We start from the raw sequence: 24,704 nt of genomic DNA, 5'->3' as shown, positions 1-24,704 counted from the left end.
TTAATCTTTTCCATTGCTGTTTTGTTGGCTGACTGAAGGAAGATATGCAGTGCATTTGAACCAAAGCAGATGTGTGCTGACAACTTAAATGCACAATCATGTTTGTGTTTTTTCTTTCTTTCTTCCATCCTTTGTAATATCATATTAAATATTAAGGTAGCAGTTTATAATCAATGACTAATGACATAAGAAAAGGAAAAAAAAACAGTATACAAAGATACTCCAGGTGAGGCTTAAACTCACAACCTCACCATTGCTCAACAGATACTGTCTTATAAGTACCGCGTGCTGACCAATTGCGCCACTGGAGCACTTTGCAGCATTCATTGGTTATGCTAGATGTGGATTCATTTCAATACAATCAGTACAGTCATAAGAATTGAAAAAGAAAATAATTTTTGGTGATGAATGTTGAGCAACAAAGGAACATGCATGCCAGATGGCACTTGAATAAGCTGTCCACGGTGATAGAAAAGGTTTAAAAAACAACAACAACAACAATGTTATCATAATTAATGTCATATTTTAGCTTCTGTGGTCATTTTTTACAAGCTAAACACTGCAAGACTGTTTTATAGTTAAAGCAAGGATAAAATATCAACTCTAGTGATGAGACACTTGCTGTAATGACTTCCAACTCAGACGGGACTTAAACCCACAACCACTGGCTTAGGAGAACAGTGCCTTATCCATTATGCCAGTGGTGCTTACTGATGTCTTTATTTAAGACTGATAGGTTTTTAATAGTCAATTATTTATTTTTGAAAAAAAGTGAAGCTGTTTACCGTGTTCTTTGCATTACCAAGTCCAGCAAGAAATGTGCTGGTACTATCCAGAGCTGTCAGTATGGATTATCATGCTATATTGCAGAAAATCAATTTGATGCAACTGCTTTACCAACAGTATGTTAATCTTTTCCATTGCTGTTTTGTTGGCTGACTGAAGGAAGATATGCAGTGCATTTGAACCAAAGCAGATGTGTGCTGACAACTTAAATGCACAATCATGTTTGTGTTTTTTCTTTCTTTCTTCCATCCTTTGTAATATCATATTAAATATTAAGGTAGCAGTTTATAATCAATGACTAATGACATAAGAAAAGGAAAAAAAAACAGTATACAAAGATGCTCCAGGTGAGGCTTGAACTCACAACCTCGGCATTGCTCAACAGATACTGTCTTATTAGTACTGCACGCTGACCAATTGCGCCACTGGAGCACTTTGCAGCATTAATTGGTTATGCTAGATGTGGATTTTATTCAATACAATCAGTACAGTAATAAGAATTGAAAAAGAAAATCATGTTTGGTGAAGAATGATGAGCAACAAAGGAACATGCATGCCAGATGGCACTTGAATAAGCTGTACACGGTGATAGAAAAGGTTTAAAAAACAACAACAACAACAACAATGTTATCATAATTAATGTCATATTTTAGCTTCTGTGGTCATTTTTTACAAGCTAAACCCTGCAAGACTGTTTTATAGTTGAAGCCAGGATAAAATATCAACTCTAGTGATGAGACACTTGCTGTAATGACTTCCACCCCATATGGGACTTGGAACCCCTGGCTTAGGAGGGCAGTGACTTATCCATTATGCCAGTGGTGCTTACTGATGTTCTTATTTAAGACTGTTAGGTTTTTAATAGTCAATTATTTATTTTTGAGGAAAAAGTGAAGCTGTTTACTGTGTTCTTTGCATTACCAAGTCCAGCAAGAAATGTGCTGGTACTATCCAGAGCTGTCAGTATGGATTATCATGCTATATTGCAGAAAATCAATTTGATGCAACGGCTTTACCAACAGTATGTTAATCTTTTCCATTGCTGTTTTGTTGGCTGACTGAAGGAAGATATGCAGTGCATTTGAACCAAAGCAGATGTGTGCTGACAACTTAAATGCACAATCATGTTTGTGTTTTTTCTTTCTTTCTTCCATCCTTTGTAATATCATATTAAATATTAAGGTAGCAGTTTATAATCAATGACTAATGACATAAGAAAAGGAAAAAAAAAACAGTATACAAAGATACTCCGGGTGAGGCTTAAACTCACAACCTCACCATTGCTCAACAGATACTGTCTTATAAGTACCGCGTGCTGACCAATTGCGCCACTGGAGCACTTTGCAGCATTAATTGGTTATGCTAGATGTGGATTAATTTCAATACAATCAGTACAGTCATAAGAATTGAAAAAGAAAATAATTTTTGGTGATGAATGATGAGCAACAAAGGAACATGCTTGCCAGATGGCACTTGAATAGGCTGTCCACGGTGATAGAAAAGGTTTAAAAAACAACAACAACAATGTTATCATAATTAATGTCATATTTTAGCTTCTGTGGTCATTTTTTACAAGCTAAACACTGCAAGACTGTTTTACAGTTGAAGCAAGGATAAAATATCAACTCTAGTGATGAGACACTTGCTGTAATGACTTCCAACTCAGACGGGACTTAAACCCACAACCACTGGCTTAGGAGAACAGTGCCTTATCCATTATGCCAGTGCTGCTTACTGATGTCTTTATTTAAGACTGATAGGTTTTTAATAGTCAATTATTTATTTTTGAAAAAAAGTGAAGCTGTTTACCGTGTTCTTTGCATTACCAAGTCCAGCAAGAAATGTGCTGGTACTATCCAGAGCTGTCAGTATGGATTATCATGCTATATTGCAGAAAATCAATTTGATGCAACTGCTTTACCAACAGTATGTTAATCTTTTCCATTGCTGTTTTGTTGGCTGACTGAAGGAAGATATGCAGTGCATTTGAACCAAAGCAGATGTGTGCTGACAACTTAAATGCACTATCATGTTTGTGTTTTTTCTTTCTTTCTTCCATCCTTTGTAATATCATATTAAATATTAAGGTAGCAGTTTATAATCAATGACTAATGACATAAGAAAAGGAAAAAAAAACAATATACAAAGATGCTCCAGGTGAGGCTTGAACTCACAACCTCGGCATTGTTTAACAGATACTGTCTTATTAGTTCTGCACGCTGACCAATTGCGCCACTGGAGCACTTTGCAGCATTAATTGGTTATGCTAGATGTGGATTTTATTCAATACAATCAGTACAGTCATAAGAATTGAAAAAGAAAATCATTTTTGGTGATGAATGATGAGCAACAAAGGAACATGCATGCCAGATGGCACTTGAATAGGCTGTCCACGGTGATAGAAAAGGTTTAAAAAACAACAACAACAATGTTATCATAATTAATGTCATATTTTAGCTTGTGTGGTCATTTTTTACAAGCTAAACCCTGCAAGACTGTTTTACAGTTGAAGCAAGGATAAAATATCAACTCTAGTGATGAGACACTTGCTGTAATGACTTCCACCCCATATGGGACTTGGAACCCCTGGCTTAGGAGGGCAGTGACTTATCCATTATGCCAGTGGTGCTTACTGATGTTCTTATTTAAGACTGTTAGGTTTTTAATAGTCAATTATTTATTTTTGAGGAAAAAGTGAAGCTGTTTACTGTGTTCTTTGCATTACCAAGTCCAGCAAGAAATGTGCTGGTACTATCCAGAGCTGTCAGTATGGATTATCATGCTATATTGCAGAAAATCAATTTGATGCAACTGCTTTACCAACAGTATGTTAATCTTTTCCATTGCTGTTTTGTTGGCTGACTGAAGGAAGATATGCAGTGCATTTGAACCAAAGCAGATGTGTGCTGACAACTTAAATGCACAATCATGTTTGAGTTTTTTCTTTCTTTCTTCCATCCTTTGTAATATCATATTAAATATTAAGGTAGCAGTTTATAATCAATGACTAATGACATAAGAAAAGGAAAAAAACAGTGTACAAAGATGCTCCAGGTGAGGCTTGAACTCACAACCTCGGCATTGCTCAACAGATACTGTCTTATAAGTACTGCGCGCTGACCAATTGCGCCACTGGAGCACTTTGCAGCATTAATTGGTTATGCTAGATGTGGATTTTATTCAATACAATCAGTACAGTCATAAGAATTGAAAAAGAAAATCATTTTTGGTGATGAATGATGAGCAACAAAGGAACATGCATGCCAGATGGCACTTGAATAGGCTGTCCACGGTGATAGAAAAGGTTTAAAAAACAACAACAACAATGTTATCATAATTAATGTCATATTTTAGCTTGTGTGGTCATTTTTTACAAGCTAAACCCTGCAAGACTGTTTTACAGTTGAAGCAAGGATAAAATATCAACTCTAGTGATGAGACACTTGCTGTAATGACTTCCAACTCAGACAGGACTTAAACCCACAACCACTGGCTTAGGAGAACAGTGCCTTATCCATTATGCCAGTGCTGCTTACTGATGTCTTTATTTAAGACTGATAGGTTTTTAATAGTCAATTATTTATTTTTGAAAAAAAGTGAAGCTGTTTACTGTGTTCTTTGCATTACCAAGTCCAGCAAGAAATGTGCTGGTACTATCCAGAGCTGTCAGTATGGATTATCATGCTATATTGCAGAAAATCAATTTGATGCAACTGCTTTACCAACAGTATGTTAATCTTTTCCATTGCTGTTTCGTTAGCTGACTGAAGGAAGATATGCAGTGCATTTGAACCAAAGCAGATGTGTGCTGACAACTTAAATGCACAATCATGTTTGTGTTTTTTCTTTCTTTCTTCCATCCTTTGTAATATCATATTAAATATTAAGGTAGCAGTTTATAATCAATGACTAATGACATAAGAAAAGGAAAAAAAAACAGTATACAAAGATGCTCCAGGTGAGGCTTGAACTCACAACCTCAGCATTGCTCAACAGATATTGTCTTATTGGTACTGCGCGCTGACCAATTGCGCCACTGGAGCACTTTGCAGCATTGATTGGTTATGCTAGATGTGGATTTTATTCAATACAATCAGTACAGTCATAAGAATTGAAAAAGAAAATCATTTTTGGTGATGAATGATGAGCAACAAAGGAACATGCATGCCAGATGGCACTTGAATAAGCTGTCCACGGTGATAGAAAAGGTTTAAAAAACAACAACAACAATGTTATCATAATTAATGTCATATTTTAGCTTGTGTGGTCATTTTTTACAAGCTAAACCCTGCAAGACTGTTTTACAGTTGAAGCAAGGATAAAATATCAACTCTAGTGATGAGACACTTGCTGTAATGACTTCCACCCCATATGGGACTTGGAACCCCTTGCTTAGGAGAACAGTGCCTTATCCATTATGCCAGTGGTGCTTACTGATGTCCTTATTTAAGACTGATAGGTTTTTAATAGTCAATTGTTTATTTTTGAAAAAAAGTGAAGCTGTTTACTGTGTTCTTTGCATTACCAAGTCCAGCAAGAAATGTGCTGGTACTATCCAGAGCTGTCAGTATGGATTATCATGCTATATTGCAGAAAATCAATTTGATGTAACTGCTTTACCAACAGTATGTTAATCTTTTCCATTGCTGTTTTGTTGGCTGACTGAAGGAAGATATGCAGTGCATTTGAACCAAAGCAGATGTGTGCTGACAACTTAAATGCACAATCATGGTTGTGTTTTTTCTTTCTTTCTTCCATCCTTTGTAATATCATATTAAATATTAAGGTAGCAATTTATAATCAATGACTAATGACATAAGAAAAGGAAACAAAAAGTATTCAAAGATGCTCCAGGTGAGGCTTGAACTCACGACCTCGGCATTGCTCAACAGATACTGTCTTAAAAGTACTGTGCGCTGACCAATTGCGCCACTGGATCACTTTTCAGCATTAATTGGTTATGCTAGATGTGGATTTTATTCAATACAATCAGTACAGTCATAAGAATTGAAAAAGAAAATCATTTTTGGTGATGAATGATGAGCAACAAAGGAACATGCATGCCAGATGGCACTTGAATAAGCTGTCCACGGTGATAGAAAAGGTTTAAACAACAACAACAACAACAACAATGTTATCATAATTAATGTCATATTTTAGCTTCTGTGGTCATTTTTTACAAGCTAAACACTGCAAGACTGTTTTACAGTTGAAGCAAGGATAAAATATCAACTCTAGTGATGAGACACTTGCTGTAATGACTTCCACCCCATATGGGACTTGGAACCCCTGGCTTAGGAGGGCAGTGACTTATCCATTATGCCAGTGGTGCTTACTGATGTCCTTATTTAAGACTGATAGGTATTTAATAGTCAATTATTTATTTTTGAAAAAAAGTGAAGCTGTTTACTGTACTCTTTACATTACCAAGTCCAGCAAGAAATGTGCTGGTACTATCCAGAGCTGTCAGTATGGATTATCATGCTATATTGCAGAAAATCAATTTGATGCAACTGCTTTACCAACAGTATGTTAATCTTTTCCATTGCTGTTTTGTTGGCTGACTAAAGGTAGATATGCAGTGCATTTGAACCAAAGCAGATGTGTGCTGACAACTTAAATGCACAATCATGTTTGTGTTTTTCTTTCTTTCTTCCATCCTTTGTAATATCATATTAAATATTAAGGTAGCAGTTTATTATCAATGACTAATGACATAAGAAAAGGAAAAAAAAACAGTATACAAAGATGCTCCAGGTGAGGCTTGAACTCACAACCTCGGCCTTGGTCAACAGATACTGTATTATTAGTACTGCGCCCTGACCAATTGCGCCACTGGAGCACTTTGCAGCATTAATTGGTTATGCTAGATGTGGATTTTATTCAATACAATCAGTACAGTCATAAGAATTGAAAAAGAAAATCATTTTTGGTGATGAATGATGAGCAACAAAGGAACATGCATGCCAGATGGCACTTGAATAAGCTGTCCACGGTGATAGAAAAGGTTTAAAAAACAGCAACAACAATGTTATCATAATTAATGTCATATTTTAGCTTCTGTGGTCACTTTTTCACAAGCTAAACCCTGCAAGACTGTTTTACAGTTGAAGCAAGGATAAAATGTCAACTCTAGTGATGAGACACTTGCTGTAATGACTTCCACCCCATATGGGACTTGGAACCCCTGGTTTAGGAGAACAGTGCCTTATCCATTATGCCAGTGGTGCTTACTGATGTCCTTATTTAAGACTGATAGGTTTTTAATAGTCAATTATTTATTTTTGAAAAAAAGTGAAGCTGTTTACTGTGTTCTTTGCATTACCAAGTCCAGCAAGAAATGTGCTGGTACTATCCAGAGCTGTCAGTATGGATTATCATGCTATATTGCAGAAAATCAATTTGATGCAACTGCTTTACCAACAGTATGTTAATCTTTTCCATTGCTGTTTTGTTGGCTGACTGAAGGAAGATATGCAGTGCATTTGAACCAAAGCAGATGTGTGCTGACAACTTAAATGCACAATCATGTTTGAGTTTTTTCTTTCTTTCTTCCATCCTTTGTAATATCATATTAAATATTAAGGTAGCAGTTTATAATCAATGACTAATGACATAAGAAAAGGAAAAAAAACAGTGTACAAAGATGCTCCAGGTGAGGCTTGAACTCACAACCTCGGCATTGCTCAACAGATACTGTCTTATAAGTACTGCGCGCTGACCAATTGCGCCACTGGAGCACTTTGCAGCATTAATTGGTTATGCTAGATGTGGATTTTATTCAATACAATCAGTATAGTCATAAGAATTGAAAAAGAAAATCATTTTTGGTGATGAATGATGAGCAACAAAGGAACATGCATGCCAGATGGCACTTGAATAAGCTGTCCACGGTGATAGAAAAGGTTTAAAAAACAACAACAACAACAACAACAACAATGTTATCATAATTAATGTCATATTTTAGCTTCTGTGGTCATTTTTTACAAGCTAAACACTGCAAGACTGTTTTACAGTTAAAGCAAGGATAAAATATCAACTCTAGTGATGAGACACTTGCTGTAATGACTTCCAACTCAGACGGGACTTAAACCCACAACCACTGGCTTAGGAGAACAGTGCCTTATCCATTATGCCAGTGGTGCTTACTGATGTCTTTGTTTAAGACTGATAGGTTTTTAATAGTCAATTATTTATTTTTGAAAAAAAGTGAAGCTGTTTACCGTGTTCTTTGCATTACCAAGTCCAGCAAGAAATGTGCTGGTACTATCCAGAGCTGTCAGTATGGATTATCATGCTATATTGCAGAAAATCAATTTGATGCAACTGCTTTACCAACAGTATGTTAATCTTTTCCATTGCTGTTTTGTTGGCTGACTGAAGGAAGATATGCAGTGCATTTGAACCAAAGCAGATGTGTGCTGACAACTTAAATGCACAATCATGTTTGTGTTTTTTCTTTCTTTCTTCCATCCTTTGTAATATCATATTAAATATTAAGGTAGCAGTTTATAATCAATGACTAATGACATAAGAAAAGGAAAAAAAACAGTATACAAAGATGCTCCAGGTGAGGCTTGAACTCACAACCTCGGCATTGCTCAACAGATACTGTCTTATTAGTACTGCACGCTGACCAATTGCGCCACTGGAGCACTTTGCAGCATTAATTGGTTATGCTAGATGTGGATTTTATTCAATACAGTCAGTACAGTAATAAGAATTGAAAAAGAAAATCATTTTTGGTGATGAATGATGAGCAACAAAGGAACATGCATGCCAGATGGCACTTGAATAAGCTGTCCACGGTGATAGAAAAGGTTTAAAAAACAACAACAACAACAATGTTATCATAATTAATGTCATATTTTAGCTTCTGTGGTCATTTTTTACAAGCTAAACCCTGCAAGACTGTTTTACAGTTGAAGCCAGGATAAAATATCAACTCTAGTGATGAGACACTTGCTGTAATGACTTCCAACTCAGACGGGACTTAAACCCACAACCACTGGCTTAGGAGAACAGTGCCTTATCCATTATGCCAGTGCTGCTTACTGATGTCTTTATTTAAGACTGATAGGTTTTTAATAGTCAATTATTTATTTTTGAAAAAAAGTGAAGCTGTTTACCGTGTTCTTTGCATTACCAAGTCCAGCAAGAAATGTGCTGGTACTATCCAGAGCTGTCAGTATGGATTATCATGCTATATTGCAGAAAATCAATTTGATGCAACTGCTTTACCAACAGTATGTTAATCTTTTCCATTGCTGTTTTGTTGGCTGACTGAAGGAAGATATGCAGTGCATTTGAACCAAAGCAGATGTGTGCTGACAACTTAAATGCACTATCATGTTTGTGTTTTTTCTTTCTTTCTTCCATCCTTTGTAATATCATATTAAATATTAAGGTAGCAGTTTATAATCAATGACTAATGACATAAGAAAAGGAAAAAAAAACAATATACAAAGATGCTCCAGGTGAGGCTTGAACTCACAACCTCGGCATTGTTTAACAGATACTGTCTTATTAGTACTGCACGCTGACCAATTGCACCACTGTAGCACTTTGCAGCATTAATTGGTTATGCTAGATGTGGATTTTATTCAATACAATCAGTACAGTCATAAGAATTGAAAAAGAAAATCATTTTTGGTGATGAATGATGAGCAACAAAGGAACATGCATGCCAGATGGCACTTGAATAGGCTGTCCACGGTGATAGAAAAGGTTTAAAAAACAACAACAACAATGTTATCATAATTAATGTCATATTTTAGCTTGTGTGGTCATTTTTTACAAGCTAAACCCTGCAAGACTGTTTTACAGTTGAAGCAAGGATAAAATATCAACTCTAGTGATGAGACACTTGCTGTAATGACTTCCACCCCATATGGGACTTGGAACCCCTGGCTTAGGAGGGCAGTGACTTATTCATTATGCCAGTGGTGCTTACTGATGTTCTTATTTAAGACTGTTAGGTTTTTAATAGTCAATTATTTATTTTTGAGGAAAAAGTGAAGCTGTTTACTGTGTTCTTTGCATTACCAAGTCCAGCAAGAAATGTGCTGGTACTATCCAGAGCTGTCAGTATGGATTATCATGCTATATTGCAGAAAATGAATTTGATGCAACTGCTTTACCAACAGTATGTTAATCTTTTCCATTGCTGTTTTGTTGGCTGACTGAAGGAAGATATGCAGTGCATTTGAACCAAAGCAGATGTGTGCTGACAACTTAAATGCACAATCATGTTTGAGTTTTTTCTTTCTTTCTTCCATCCTTTGTAATATCATATTAAATATTAAGGTAGCAGTTTATAATCAATGACTAATGACATAAGAAAAGGAAAAAAACAGTGTACAAAGATGCTCCAGGTGAGGCTTGAACTCACAACCTCGGCATTGCTCAACAGATACTGTCTTATAAGTACTGCGCGCTGACCAATTGCGCCACTGGAGCACTTTGCAGCATTAATTGGTTATGCTAGATGTGGATTTTATTCAATACAATCAGTACAGTCATAAGAATTGAAAAAGAAAATCATTTTTGGTGATGAATGATGAGCAACAAAGGAACATGCATGCCAGATGGCACTTGAATAAGCTGTCCACGGTGATAGAAAAGGTTTAAAAAACAACAACAACAACAACAATGTTATCATAATTAATGTCATATTTTAGCTTCTGTGGTCATTTTTTTACAAGCTAAACACTGCAAGACTGTTTTACAGTTGAAGCAAGGATAAAATATCAACTCTAGTGATGAGACACTTGCTGTAATGACTTCCAACTCAGACAGGACTTAAACCCACAACCACTGGCTTAGGAGAACAGTGCCTTATCCATTATGCCAGTGCTGCTTACTGATGTCTTTATTTAAGACTGATAGGTTTTTAATAGTCAATTATTTATTTTTGAAAAAAAGTGAAGCTGTTTACTGTGTTCTTTGCATTACCAAGTCCAGCATGAAATGTGCTGGTACTATCCAGAGCTGTCAGTATGGATTATCATGCTATATTGCAGAAAATCAATTTGATGCAACTGCTTTACCAACAGTATGTTAATCTTTTCCATTGCTGTTTCGTTAGCTGACTGAAGGAAGATATGCAGTGCATTTGAACCAAAGCAGATGTGTGCTGACAACTTAAATGCACAATCATGTTTGTGTTTTTTCTTTCTTTCTTCCATCCTTTGTAATATCATATTAAATATTAAGGTAGCAGTTTATAATCAATGACTAATGACATAAGAAAAGGAAAAAAAAACAGTATACAAAGATGCTCCAGGTGAGGCTTGAACTCACAACCTCAGCATTGCTCAACAGATATTGTCTTATTAGTACTGCGCGCTGACCAATTGCGCCACTGGAGCACTTTGCAGCATTGATTGGTTATGCTAGATGTGGATTTTATTCAATACAATCAGTACAGTCATAAGAATTGAAAAAGAAAATCATTTTTGGTGATGAATGATGAGCAACAAAGGAACATGCATGCCAGATGGCACTTGAATAAGCTGTCCACGGTGATAGAAAAGGTTTAAAAAACAACAACAACAATGTTATCATAATTAATGTCATATTTTAGCTTGTGTGGTCATTTTTTACAAGCTAAACCCTGCAAGACTGTTTTACAGTTGAAGCAAGGATAAAATATCAACTCTAGTGATGAGACACTTGCTGTAATGACTTCGACCCCATATGGGACTTGGAACCCCTTGCTTAGGAGAACAGTGCCTTATCCATTATGCCAGTGGTGCTTACTGATGTCCTTATTTAAGACTGATAGGTTTTTAATAGTCAATTGTTTATTTTTGAAAAAAAGTGAAGCTGTTTACTGTGTTCTTTGCATTACCAAGTCCAGCAAGAAATGTGCTGGTACTATCCAGAGCTGTCAGTATGGATTATCATGCTATATTGCAGAAAATCAATTTGATGTAACTGCTTTACCAACAGTATGTTAATCTTTTCCATTGCTGTTTTGTTGGCTGACTGAAGGAAGATATGCAGTGCATTTGAACCAAAGCAGATGTGTGCTGACAACTTAAATGCACAATCATGGTTGTGTTTTTTCTTTCTTTCTTCTATCCTTTGTAATATCATATTAAATATTAAGGTAGCAATTTATAATCAATGACTAATGACATAAGAAAAGGAAACAAAAAGTATACAAAGATGCTCCAGGTGAGGCTTGAACTCACGACCTCGGCATTGCTCAACAGATACTGTCTTAAAAGTACTGTGCGCTGACCAATTGCGCCACTGGAGCACTTTTCAGCATTAATTGGTTATGCTAGATGTGGATTTTATTCAATACAATCAGTACAGTCATAAGAATTGAAAAAGAAAATCATTTTTGGTGATGAATGATGAGCAACAAAGGAACATGCATGCCAGATGGCACTTGAATAAGCTGTCCACGGTGATAGAAAAGGTTTAAACAACAACAACAACAACAACAACAATGTTATCATAATTAATGTCATATTTTAGCTTCTGTGGTCATTTTTTACAAGCTAAACACTGCAAGACTGTTTTACAGTTGAAGCAAGGATAAAATATCAACTCTAGTGATGAGACACTTGCTGTAATGACTTCCACCCCATATGGGACTTGGAACCCCTGGCTTAGGAGGGCAGTGACTTATCCATTATGCCAGTGGTGCTTACTGATGTCCTTATTTAAGACTGATAGGTATTTAATAGTCAATTATTTATTTTTGAAAAAAAGTGAAGCTGTTTACTGTATTCTTTACATTACCAAGTCCAGCAAGAAATGTGCTGGTACTATCCAGAGCTGTCAGTATGGATTATCATGCTATATTGCAGAAAATCAATTTGATGCAACTGCTTTACCAACAGTATGTTAATCTTTTCCATTGCTGTTTTGTTGGCTGACTAAAGGTAGATATGCAGTGCATTTGAACCAAAGCAGATGTGTGCTGACAACTTAAATGCACAATCATGTTTGTGTTTTTCTTTCTTTCTTCCATCCTTTGTAATATCATATTAAATATTAAGGTAGCAGTTTATAATCAATGACTAATGACATAAGAAAAGGAAAAAAAACAGTATACAAAGATGCTCCAGGTGAGGCTTGAACTCACAACTTCGGCATTGCTCAACATATACTGTCTTATAAGTATAGCGCGCTGACCAATTGCGCCACTGGAGCACTTTGCAGCATTAATTGGTTATGCTAGATGTGGATTTTTTTCAATACAATCAGTACAGTCATAAGAATTGAAAAAGAAAATCATTTTTGGTGATGAATGATGAGCAACAAAGGAACATGCATGCCAGATGGCACTTGAATAAGCTGTCCACGGTGATAGAAAAGGTTTAAAAAACAACAACAACAACGATGTTATCATAATTAATGTCATATTTTAGCTTCTGTGGTCATTTTTTACAAGCTAAACACTGCAAGACTGTTTTACAGTTGAAGCAAGGATAAAATATCAACTCTAGTGATGAGACACTTGCTGTAATGACTTCCACCCCATATGGGACTTGGAACCCCTGGCTTAGGAGGGCAGTGACTTATCCATTATGCCAGTGGTGCTTACTGATGTTCTTATTTAAGACTGTTAGGTTTTTAATAGTCAATTATTTATTTTTGAGGAAAAAGTGAAGCTGTTTACTGTGTTCTTTGCATTACCAAGTCCAGCAAGAAATGTGCTGGTACTATCCAGAGCTGTCAGTATGGATTATCATGCTATATTGCAGAAAATCAATTTGATGCAACTGCTTTACCAACAGTATGTTAATCTTTTCCATTGCTGTTTTGTTGGCTGACTGAAGGAAGATATGCAGTGCATTTGAACCAAAGCAGATGTGTGCTGACAACTTAAATGCACAATCATGTTTGAGTTTTTTCTTTCTTTCTTCCATCCTTTGTAATATCATATTAAATATTAAGGTAGCAGTTTATAATCAATGACTAATGACATAAGAAAAGGAAAAAAAACAGTGTACAAAGATGCTCCAGGTGAGGCTTGAACTCACAGCCTCGGCATTGCTCAACAGATACTGTCTTATAAGTACTGCGCGCTGACCAATTGCGCCACTGGAGCACTTTGCAGCATTAATTGGTTATGCTAGATGTGGATTTTATTCAATACAATCAGTACAGTCATAAGAATTGAAAAAGAAAATCATTTTTGGTGATGAATGATGAGCAACAAAGGAACATGCATGCCAGATGGCACTTGAATAAGCTGTCCACGGTGATAGAAAAGGTTTAAAAAACAACAACAACAACAACAACAATGTTATCATAATTAATGTCATATTTTAGCTTCTGTGGTCATTTTTTACAAGCTAAACACTGCAAGACTGTTTTACAGTTAAAGCAAGGATAAAATATCAACTCTAGTGATGAGACACTTGCTGTAATGACTTCCAACTCAGACGGGACTTAAACCCACAACCACTGGCTTAGGAGAACAGTGCCTTATCCATTATGCCAGTGGTGCTTACTGATGTCTTTGTTTAAGACTGATAGGTTTTTAATAGTCAATTATTTATTTTTGAAAAAAAGTGAAGCTGTTTACCGTGTTCTTTGCATTACCAAGTCCAGCAAGAAATGTGCTGGTACTATCCAGAGCAGTCAGTATGGATTATCATGCTATATTGCAGAAAATCAATTTGATGCAACTGCTTTACCAACAGTATGTTAATCTTTTCCATTGCTGTTTTGTTGGCTGACTGAAGGAAGATATGCAGTGCATTTGAACCAAAGCAGATGTGTGCTGACAACTTAAATGCACAATCATGTTTGTGTTTTTTCTTTCTTTCTTCCATCCTTTGTAATATCATATTAAATATTAAGGTAGCAGTTTATAATCAATGACTAATGACATAAGAAAAGGAAAAAAAAAACAGTATACAAAGATGCTCCAGGTGAGGCTTGAACTCACAACCTCGGCATTGCTCAACAGATACTGTCTTATTAGTACTGCACGCTGACCAATTGCGCCACTGGAGCACTTTGCAGCATTAATTGGTTATGCTAGATGTGGATTTTATTCAATACAATCAGTACAGTAATAAGAATTGAAAAAGAAAATCATTTTTGGTGATGAATGATGAGCAACAAAGGAACATGCATGCCAGATGGCACTTGAATAAGCTGTCCACGGTGATAGAAAAGGTTTAAAAAACAACAACAACAATGTTATCATAATTAATGTCATATTTTAGCTTCTGTGGTCATTTTTTACAAGCTAAACCCTGCAAGACTGTTTTACAGTTGAAGCCAGGATAAAATATCAACTCTAGTGATGAGACACTTGCTGTAATGACTTCCACCCCATATGGGACTTGGAACCCCTGGCTTAGGAGGGCAGTGACTTATCCATTATGCCAGTGGTGCTTACTGATGTCTTTATTTAAGACTGATAGGTTTTTAATAGTCAATTATTTATTTTTGAAAAAAAGTGAAGCTGTTTACCGTGTTCTTTGCATTACCAAGTCCAGCAAGAAATGTGCTGGTACTATCCAGAGCTGTCAGTATGGATTATCATGCTATATTGCAGAAAATCAATTTGATGCAACTGCTTTACCAACAGTATGTTAATCTTTTCCATTGCTGTTTTGTTGGCTGACTGAAGGAAGATATGCAGTGCATTTGAACCAAAGCAGATGTGTGCTGACAACTTAAATGCACAATCATGTTTGTGTTTTTTCTTTCTTTCTTCCATCCTTTGTAATATCATATTAAATATTAAGGTAGCTGTTTATAATCAATGACTAATGACATAAGAAAAGGAAAAAAAAACAGTATACAAAGATGCTCCAGGTGAGGCTTGAACTCACAACCTCGGCATTGCTCAACAAACACTGTCTTATTAGTACTGCACGCTGACCAATTGCGCCACTGGAGCACTTTGCAGCATTAATTGGTTATGCTAGATGTGGATTTTATTCAATACAATCAGTACAGTAATAAGAATTGAAAAAGAAAATCATGTTTGGTGATGAATGATGAGCAACAAAGGAACATGCATGCCAGATGGCACTTGAATAAGCTGTCCACGGTGATAGAAAAGGTTTAAAAAACAACAACAACAACAATGTTATCATAATTAATGTCATATTTTAGCTTCTGTGGTCATTTTTTACAAGCTAAACCCTGCAAGACTGTTTTACAGTTGAAGCAAGGATAAAATATCAACTCTAGTGATGAGACACTTGCTGTAATGACTTCCACCCCATATGGGACTTGGAACCCCTGGCTTAGGAGGGCAGTGACTTATCCATTATGCCAGTGGTGCTTACTGATGTTCTTATTTAAGACTGTTAGGTTTTTAATAGTCAATTATTTATTTTTGAGGAAAAAGTGAAGCTGTTTACTGTGTTCTTTGCATTACCAAGTCCAGCAAGAAATGTGCTGGTACTATCCAGAGCTGTCAGTATGGATTATCATGCTATATTGCAGAAAATCAATTTGATGCAACTGCTTTACCAACAGTATGTTAATCTTTTCCATTGCTGTTTTGTTGGCTGACTGAAGGAAGATATGCAGTGCATTTGAACCAAAGCAGATGTGTGCTGACAACTTAAATGCACAATCATGTTTGAGTTTTTTCTTTCTTTCTTCCATCCTTTGTAATATCATATTAAATATTAAGGTAGCAGTTTATAATCAATGACTAATGACATAAGAAAAGGAAAAAAAACAGTGTACAAAGATGCTCCAGGTGAGGCTTGAACTCACAACCTCGGCATTGCTCAACAGATACTGTCTTATAAGTACTGCGCGCTGACCAATTGCGCCACTGGAGCACTTTGCAGCATTATTTGGTTATGCTAGATGTGGATTTTATTCAATACAATCAGTACAGTCATAAGAATTGAAAAAGAAAATCATTTTTGGTGATGAATGATGAGCAACAAAGGAACATGCATGCCAGATGGCACTTGAATAAGCTGTCCACGGTGATAGAAAAGGTTTAAAAAACAACAACAACAACAATGTTATCATAATTAATGTCATATTTTAGCTTCTGTGGTCACTTTTTTACAAGCTAAACCCTGCAAGACTGTTTTACAGTTGAAGCAAGGATAAAATATCAACTCTAGTGATGAGACACTTGCTGTAATGACTTCCACCCCATATGGGACTTGGAACCCCTGGCTTAGGAGAACAGTGCCTTATCCATTATGCCAGTGGTGCTTACTGATGTCCTTATTTAAGACTGATAGGTTTTTAATAGTCAATTGTTTATTTTTGAAAAAAAGTGAAGCTGTTTACTGTGTTCTTTGCATTACCAAGTCCAGCAAGAAATGTGCTGGTACTATCCAGAGCTGTCAGTATGGATTATCATGCTATATTGCAGAAAATCAATTTGATGTAACTGCTTTACCAACAGTATGTTAATCTTTTCCATTGCTGTTTTGTTGGCTGACTGAAGGAAGATATGCAGTGCATTTGAACCAAAGCAGATGTGTGCTGACAACTTAAATGCACAATCATGGTTGTGTTTTTTCTTTCTTTCTTCCATCCTTTGTAATATCATATTAAATATTAAGGTAGCAATTTATAATCAATGACTAATGACATAAGAAAAGGAAACAAAAAGTATACAAAGATGCTCGAGGTGAGGCTTGAACTCACAACCTCGGCATTGCTCAACAGATACTGTCTTAAAAGTACTGTGCGCTGACCAATTGCGCCACTGGAGCACTTTTCAGCATTAATTGGTTATGCTAGATGTGGATTTTATTCAATACAATCAGTACAGTCATAAGAATTGAAAAAGAAAATCATTTTTGGTGATGAATGATGAGCAACAAAGGAACATGCATGCCAGATGGCACTTGAATAAGCTGTCCACGGTGATAGAAAAGGTTTAAACAACAACAACAACAACAATGTTATCATAATTAATGTCATATTTTAGCTTCTGTGGTCATTTTTTACAAGCTAAACACTGCAAGACTGTTTTACAGTTGAAGCAAGGATAAAATATCAACTCTAGTGATGAGACACTTGCTGTAATGACTTCCACCCCATATGGGACTTGGAACCCCTGGCTTAGGAGGGCAGTGACTTATCCATTATGCCAGTGGTGCTTACTGATGTCCTTATTTAAGACTGATAGGTATTTAATAGTCAATTATTTATTTTTGAAAAAAAGTGAAGCTGTTTACTGTATTCTTTACATTACCAAGTCCAGCAAGAAATGTGCTGGTACTATCCAGAGCTGTCAGTATGGATTATCATGCTATATTGCAGAAAATCAATTTGATGCAACTGCTTTACCAACAGTATGTTAATCTTTTCCATTGCTGTTTTGTTGGCTGACTAAAGGTAGATATGCAGTGCATTTGAACCAAAGCAGATGTGTGCTGACAACTTAAATGCACAATCATGTTTGTGTTTTTCTTTCTTTCTTCCATCCTTTGTAATATCATATTAAATATTAAGGTAGCAGTTTATAATCAATGACTAATGACACAAGAAAAGGAAAAAAAAACAGTATACAAAGATGCTCCAGGTGAGGCTTGAACTCACAACCTCGGCATTGCTCAACATATACTGTCTTATAAGTACTGCGCGCTGACCAATTGCGCCACTGGAGCACTTTGCAGCATTAATTGGTTATGCTAGATGTGGATTTTTTTCAATACAATCAGTACAGTCATAAGAATTGAAAAAGAAAATCATTTTTGGTGATGAATGATGAGCAACAAAGGAACATGCATGTCAGATGGCACTTGAATAAGCTGTCCACGGTGATAGAAAAGGTTTAAAAAACAACAACAACAATGTTATCATAATTAATGTCATATTTTAGCTTCTGTGGTCATTTTTTACAAGCTAAACACTGCAAGACTGTTTTACAGTTGAAGCAAGGATAAAATATCAACTCTAGTGATGAGACACTTGCTGTAATGACTTCCAACTCAGACGGGACTTAAACCCACAACCACTGGCTAAGGAGAACAGTGCCTTATCCATTATGCCAGTGGTGCTTACTGATGTCCTTATTTAAGAATGTTAGGTTTTTAATAGTCAATTATTTATTTTTTGAAAAAAAAGTGAAGCTGTTTACTGTGTTCTTTGCATTACCAAGTCTAGCAAGAAATTTGCTGGTACTATCCAGAGCTCTCAGTATGGATTATCATGCTATATTGCAGAAAATCAATTTGATGTAACTGCTTTACCAACAGTATGTTAATCTTTTCCATTGCTGTTTTGTTGGCTGACTGAAGGAAGATATGCAGTGCATTTGAACCAAAGCATATGTGTGCTGACAACTTAAATGCACAATCATGTTTGTGTGCTTTCTTTCTTTCTTCCATCCTTTGTAATATCATATTAAAAATTAAGGTAGCAGTTTATAATCAATGACTAATGACATAAGAAAAGTAAAAAAAACAGTATACAAAGATGCTCCAGGTGAGGTTTGAACTCACAACCTCAGCATTGCTCAACAGAAACTGTCTTATAAGTACTGCGCGCTGACCAATTGCGCCACTGGAGCAATTTGCAGCATTAATTGGTTATGCTAGATGTGGATTTTATTCAATACAATCAGTACAATCATAAGAATTGAAAAAGAAAATCATTTTTGGTGATGAATGATGAGCAACAAAGGAACATGCATGCTAGATGGCACTTGAATAAGCTGTCCACGGTGATAGAAAAGGTTTAAAAAACAACAACAACAATGTTATCATAATTAATGTCATATTTTAGCTTCTGTGGTCATTTTTTACAAGCTAAACACTGCAAGACTGTTTTACAGTTGAAGCAAAGATAAAATATCAACTCTAGTGATGAGACACTTGCTGTAATGACTTCCAACTCAGACGGGACTTAAACCCACAACCACTGGCTTAGGAGAACAGTGCCTTATCCATTATGCACATGGTGCTTACTGATGTCCTTATTTAAGACTGATAGGTTTTTAATAGTCAATTATTTATTTTTGAAAAAAAGTGAATCTGTTTACTGTGTTCTTTGCATTACCAAGTCCAGCAAGAAATGTGCTGGTACTATCCAGAGCTGTCAGTATGGATTATCATGCTATATTGCAGAAAATCAATTTGATGCAACTGCTTTACCAACAGTATGTTAATCTTTTCCATTGCTGTTTTGTTGGCTGACTGAAGGAAGATATGCAGTGCATTTGAACCAAAGCAGATGTGTGCTGACAACTTAAATGCACAATCATGTTTGTGTTTTTTCTTTCTTTCTTTCTTCCATCCTTTGTAATATCATATTAAATATTAAGGTAGCAGTTTATAATCAATGACTAATGACATAAGAAAAGGAAAAAAAACAGTATACAAAGCTGCTCCAGGTGAGGCTTGAACACACAACCTCAGCATTGCTCAACAGATACTGTCTTATAAGTACCACGCACTTACCAATTGCGCCACTGGAGCACTTTGCAGCATTGATTGATTATGCTAGATGTGGATTTTATTCAATACAATCAGTACAGTCATAAGAATTAAAAAGAAAATCATTTTTGGTGATGAATGATGAGCAACAAAGGAACATGCATGCCAGATGGCACTTGAATAAGCTGTCCATGGTGATAGAAAAGGTTTAAAAAACAACAACAACAATGTTATCATAATTAATGCCATATTTTAGCTTCTGTGGTCAATTTTTACAAGCTAAACACTGCAAGACTGTTTTACAGTTGAAGCAAGGATAAAATATCAACTCTAGTGATGAGACACTTGCTGTAATGACTTCCAACTCAGACGGGACTTAAACCCACAACCACTGGCTTAGGAGAACAGTGCCTTATCCATTATGCGAGTGGTGCTTACTGATGTCCTTATTTAAGAATGTTAGGTTTTTAATAGTCAATTATTTATTTTTTGAAAAAAAAGTGAAGCTGTTTACTGTGTTCTTTGCATTACCAAGTCTATCAAGAAATGTGCTGGTACTATCCAGAGCTCTCAGTATGGATTATCATGCTATATTGCAGAAAATCAATTTGATGCAACTGCTTTACCAACAGTATGTTAATCTTTTCCATTGCTGTATTGTTGGCTGACTGAAGGAAGATATGCAGTGCATTTGAACCAAAGCAGATGTGTGCTGACAACTTAAATGCACTATCATGTTTGTGTGCTTTCTTTCTTTCTTCCATCCTTTGTAATATCATATTAAATATTAAGGTAGCAGTTTATAATCAATGACTAATGACATAAGAAAAGGAAAAAAAAAACAGTATACAAAGCTGCTCCGGGTGAGGCTTGAACTCACAACCTCGGCATTGCTCAACAGATACTGTCTTATAAGTACTGCGCGCTGACCAATTGCGCCACTGGAGCAATTTGCAGCATTGATTGGTTATGCTAGATGTGGATTTTATTCAATACAATCAGTACAATCTTAAGAATTGAAAAAGAAAATAATTTTTGGTGATGAATGATGAGCAACAAAGGAACATGCATGCCAGATGGCACTTGAATAAGCTGTCCACGGTGATAGAAAAGGTTTAAAAAACAACAACAACAACAACAATGTTATCATAATTAATGTCATATTTTAGCTTCTGTGGTCATTTTTTACAAGCTAAACACTGCAAGACTGTTTTACAGTTGAAGCAAGGATAAAATATCAACTCTAGTGATGAGACACTTGCTGTAATGACTTCCAACTCAGACGGGACTTAAAGCCACAACCACTGGCTTAGGAGAACAGTGCCTTATCCATTATGCACATGGTGCTTACTGATGTCCTTATTTAAGACTGATAGGTTTTTAATAGTCAATTATTTATTTTTGAAAAAAAGTGAAGCTGTTTACTGTGTTCTTTGCATTACCAAGTCCAGCAGGAAATGTGCTGGTACTATCCAGAGCTGTCAGTATGGATTATAATGCTATATTGCAGAAAATCAATTTGATGCAACTGCTTTACCAACAGTATGTTAATCTTTTCCATTGCTGTTTTGTTGGCTGACTCAAGGAAGATATGCAGTGCATTTGAACCAAAGCAGATGTGTGCTGACAACTTAAATGCACAATCATGTTTGTGTTTTTTCTTTCTTTCTTTCTTTCTTTCTTTCTTTCTTCCATCCTTTGTAATATCATATTAAATATTAAGGTAGCAGTTTATAATCAATGACTAATGACATAAGAAAAGGAAAAAAAAACAGTATACAAAGCTGCTCCGGGTGAGGCTTGAACTCACAACCTCGGCATTGCTCAACAGATACTGTCTTATAAGTACCGCGCGCTGACCAATTGCGCCACTGGAGCACTTTGCAGCATTAATTGGTTATGCTAGATGTGGAGTTTATTCAATACAATCAGTACAGTCATAAGAATTGAAAAAGAAAATAATTTTTGGTGATGAATGATGAGCAACAAAGGAACATGCATGCCAGATGGCACTTGAATAAGCTGTCCACGGTGATAGAAAAGGTTTAAAAAACAACAACAACAATGTTATCATAATTAATGTCATATTTTAGCTTCTGTTGTCATTTTTTAAAAGCTAAACACTGCAAGACTGTTTTAGAGTTGAAGCAAGGATAAAATATCAACTCTAGTGATGAGACACTTGCTGTAATGACTTCCAACTCAGACGGCACTTAAACCCACAACCACTGGCTTAGGAGAACAGTGCCTTATCCATTATGCCAGTGGTGCTTACTGATGTCCTTATTTAAGACTGTTAGGTTTTTAATAGTCAATTATTTATTTATTTTTTAAAAGTGAAGCTGTTTACTGTGTTCTTTGCATTACCAAGTCTAGCAAGAAATGTGCTGGTACTATCCAGAGCTCTCAGTATTGATTATCATGCTATATTGCAGAAAATCAATTTGATGCAACTGCTTTACCAACAGTATGTTAATCTTTTCCATTGCTGTTTTGTTGGCTAACTGAAGGAAGATTTGCAGTGCATTTGAACCAAAGCAGATGTGTGCTGACAACTTAAATGCACAATCATGTTTGTGTGCTTTCTTTCTTTCTTCCATCCTTTGTAATATCATATTAAATATTAAGGTAGCAGTTTATAATCAATGACTAATGACATAAGAAAAGGAAAAAAAAAGTATACAAAGATGCTCCAAGTGAGGCTTGAACTCTCAACCTTGGCATTGCTTAACAGATACTGTCTTATAAGTACCGCGCGCTGACCAAAGCGCCACTGGAGCACTTTGCAGCATCAGTTGGTTATGCTAGATGTGGATTTTATTCAATATAATCAGTACAGTCATAAGAATTGAAAAAGAAAATCATTTTTGGTGATGAATGATGAGCAACAAAGGAACATGCATGCCAGATGGCACTTGAATAAGCTGTCCACGATGATAAAAAAGGTTTAAAAAACAACAACAACAATGTTATCATAATTAATATCATATTTTAGCTTCTGTGGTCATTTTTTACAAGCTAAACACTGCAAGACTGTTTTACAGTTAAAGCAAGGATAAAATATTAACTCTAGTGATGAGACACTTGCTGTAGTTACTTCCACCCCATATGGGACTTGGACCCCCTGGCTCAGGAGGGCAGTGACTTATCCATTATGCCAGTGGTGCTTACTGATGTTCTTATTTAAGACTGTTAGGTTTTTAATAGTCAATTATTTATTTTTGAGGGAAAAGTGAAGCTGTTTACTGTGTTCTTTGCATTACCAAGTCCAGCAAGAAATGTGCTGGTACTATCCAGAGCTGTCAGTATGGATTATCATGCTCTATTGCAGAAAATCAATTTGATGCAACTGCTTTACCAACAGTATGTTAATCTTTTCCATTGCTGTTTTGTTGGCTGACTGAAGGAAGATATGCAGTGCATTTGAACCAAAGCAGATGTGTGCTGACAACTTAAATGCACAATCATGTTTGTGTTTTTTCTTTCTTTCTTCCATCCTTTGTAATATCATATTAAATATTAAGGTAGCAGTTTATAATCAATGACTAATGACATAAGAAAAGGAAAAAAACAGTATACAAAGCTGCGCCAGGTGAGGCTTGAACACACAACCTCGGCGTTGCTCAACAGATACTGTCTTATAAGTACCACGCACTTACCAATTGCGCCACTGGAGCACTTTGCAGCATTTATTGGTTATGCTAGATGTGGATTTTATTCAATACAATCAGTACAGTCATAAGAATTGAAAAAGAAAATCATTTTTGGTGATGAATGATGAGCAACAAAGGAACATGCATGCCAGATGGCACTTGAATAAGCTGTCCACGGTGATAGAAAAGGTTTAAAAAACAACAACAACAATGTTATCATAATTAATGTCATATTTTAGCTTCTGTGGTCATTTTTTTACAAGCTAAACACTGCAAGACTGTTTTACAGTTGAAGCAAGGATAAAATATCAACTCTAGTGATGAGACACTTGCTGTAATGACTTCCAACTCAGACGGGACTTAAACCCACAACCACTGGCTTAGGAGAACAGTGCCTTATCCATTATGCCAGTGGTGCTTACTGATGTCCTTATTTAAGAATGTTAGGTTTTTAATAGTCAATTATTTATTTTTTGAAAAAAAAGTGAAGCTGCTTACTGTGTTCTTTGCATTACCAAGTCTATCAAGAAATGTGCTGGTACTATCCAGAGCTCTCAGTATGGATTATCATGCTATATTGCAGAAAATCAATTTGATGCAACTGCTTTACCAACAGTATGTTAATCTTTTCCATTGCTGTTTTGTTGGCTGACTGAAGGAAGATATGCAGTGCATTTGAACCAAAGCAGATGTGTGCTGACAACTTAAATGCACAATCATGTTTGTGTGCTTTCTTTCTTTCTTCTATCCTTTGTAATATCATATTAAATATTAAGGTAGCAGTTTATAATCAATGACTAATGACATAAGAAAAGGAAAAAAAACAGTATACAAAGATGCTCCGGGTGAGGTTTAAACTCACAAACTCGGCATTGCTCAACAGAAACTGTCTTATAAGTACTGCGCGCTG

General features: G+C 35.9%; 15 non-coding genes across 15 annotated transcripts; all 15 read right to left on the bottom strand.

Moving 5' to 3' along the window:
* Positions 1-1,125: 1,125 nt before the first annotated feature.
* On the bottom strand, positions 1,126-1,218 carry TRNAI-AAU (transfer RNA isoleucine (anticodon AAU)). Its single transcript is given in 2 exon segments — positions 1,126-1,161; positions 1,181-1,218. It is a non-coding gene; the product is annotated as a tRNA-Ile (tRNA).
* A 1,717-nt stretch (positions 1,219-2,935) lies between these two features.
* Positions 2,936-3,028, bottom strand: TRNAI-AAU (transfer RNA isoleucine (anticodon AAU)). The gene is given in 2 exon segments: positions 2,936-2,971; positions 2,991-3,028. It is a non-coding gene; the product is annotated as a tRNA-Ile (tRNA).
* An 804-nt stretch (positions 3,029-3,832) lies between these two features.
* TRNAI-UAU (transfer RNA isoleucine (anticodon UAU)) lies at positions 3,833-3,925 on the bottom strand. Its single transcript is given in 2 exon segments — positions 3,833-3,868; positions 3,888-3,925. It is a non-coding gene; the product is annotated as a tRNA-Ile (tRNA).
* An 811-nt stretch (positions 3,926-4,736) lies between these two features.
* On the bottom strand, positions 4,737-4,829 carry TRNAI-AAU (transfer RNA isoleucine (anticodon AAU)). The gene is given in 2 exon segments: positions 4,737-4,772; positions 4,792-4,829. It is a non-coding gene; the product is annotated as a tRNA-Ile (tRNA).
* A 2,604-nt stretch (positions 4,830-7,433) lies between these two features.
* Positions 7,434-7,526, bottom strand: TRNAI-UAU (transfer RNA isoleucine (anticodon UAU)). Its single transcript is given in 2 exon segments — positions 7,434-7,469; positions 7,489-7,526. It is a non-coding gene; the product is annotated as a tRNA-Ile (tRNA).
* An 822-nt stretch (positions 7,527-8,348) lies between these two features.
* On the bottom strand, positions 8,349-8,441 carry TRNAI-AAU (transfer RNA isoleucine (anticodon AAU)). Its single transcript is given in 2 exon segments — positions 8,349-8,384; positions 8,404-8,441. It is a non-coding gene; the product is annotated as a tRNA-Ile (tRNA).
* A 1,711-nt stretch (positions 8,442-10,152) lies between these two features.
* Positions 10,153-10,245, bottom strand: TRNAI-UAU (transfer RNA isoleucine (anticodon UAU)). The gene is given in 2 exon segments: positions 10,153-10,188; positions 10,208-10,245. It is a non-coding gene; the product is annotated as a tRNA-Ile (tRNA).
* Positions 10,246-11,063: 818 nt separating this feature from the next.
* Positions 11,064-11,156, bottom strand: TRNAI-AAU (transfer RNA isoleucine (anticodon AAU)). The gene is given in 2 exon segments: positions 11,064-11,099; positions 11,119-11,156. It is a non-coding gene; the product is annotated as a tRNA-Ile (tRNA).
* A 2,609-nt stretch (positions 11,157-13,765) lies between these two features.
* On the bottom strand, positions 13,766-13,858 carry TRNAI-UAU (transfer RNA isoleucine (anticodon UAU)). Its single transcript is given in 2 exon segments — positions 13,766-13,801; positions 13,821-13,858. It is a non-coding gene; the product is annotated as a tRNA-Ile (tRNA).
* Positions 13,859-14,679: 821 nt separating this feature from the next.
* Positions 14,680-14,772, bottom strand: TRNAI-AAU (transfer RNA isoleucine (anticodon AAU)). Its single transcript is given in 2 exon segments — positions 14,680-14,715; positions 14,735-14,772. It is a non-coding gene; the product is annotated as a tRNA-Ile (tRNA).
* Positions 14,773-15,577: 805 nt separating this feature from the next.
* On the bottom strand, positions 15,578-15,670 carry TRNAI-AAU (transfer RNA isoleucine (anticodon AAU)). The gene is given in 2 exon segments: positions 15,578-15,613; positions 15,633-15,670. It is a non-coding gene; the product is annotated as a tRNA-Ile (tRNA).
* Positions 15,671-16,478: 808 nt separating this feature from the next.
* TRNAI-UAU (transfer RNA isoleucine (anticodon UAU)) lies at positions 16,479-16,571 on the bottom strand. The gene is given in 2 exon segments: positions 16,479-16,514; positions 16,534-16,571. It is a non-coding gene; the product is annotated as a tRNA-Ile (tRNA).
* A 1,707-nt stretch (positions 16,572-18,278) lies between these two features.
* Positions 18,279-18,371, bottom strand: TRNAI-UAU (transfer RNA isoleucine (anticodon UAU)). Its single transcript is given in 2 exon segments — positions 18,279-18,314; positions 18,334-18,371. It is a non-coding gene; the product is annotated as a tRNA-Ile (tRNA).
* Positions 18,372-19,183: 812 nt separating this feature from the next.
* On the bottom strand, positions 19,184-19,276 carry TRNAI-UAU (transfer RNA isoleucine (anticodon UAU)). The gene is given in 2 exon segments: positions 19,184-19,219; positions 19,239-19,276. It is a non-coding gene; the product is annotated as a tRNA-Ile (tRNA).
* A 2,650-nt stretch (positions 19,277-21,926) lies between these two features.
* On the bottom strand, positions 21,927-22,019 carry TRNAI-UAU (transfer RNA isoleucine (anticodon UAU)). Its single transcript is given in 2 exon segments — positions 21,927-21,962; positions 21,982-22,019. It is a non-coding gene; the product is annotated as a tRNA-Ile (tRNA).
* Between the last annotated feature and the right edge of the window lie 2,685 nt (positions 22,020-24,704).

Source organism: Pseudophryne corroboree, unplaced genomic scaffold (assembly GCF_028390025.1).
Source record: "Pseudophryne corroboree isolate aPseCor3 unplaced genomic scaffold, aPseCor3.hap2 scaffold_1126, whole genome shotgun sequence".
Taxonomy (NCBI): domain Eukaryota; kingdom Metazoa; phylum Chordata; class Amphibia; order Anura; family Myobatrachidae; genus Pseudophryne; species Pseudophryne corroboree.
The sequence above is the reverse complement of the archived record's forward strand: the minus strand, read 5'-3'. Positions and strand labels throughout refer to the sequence as shown.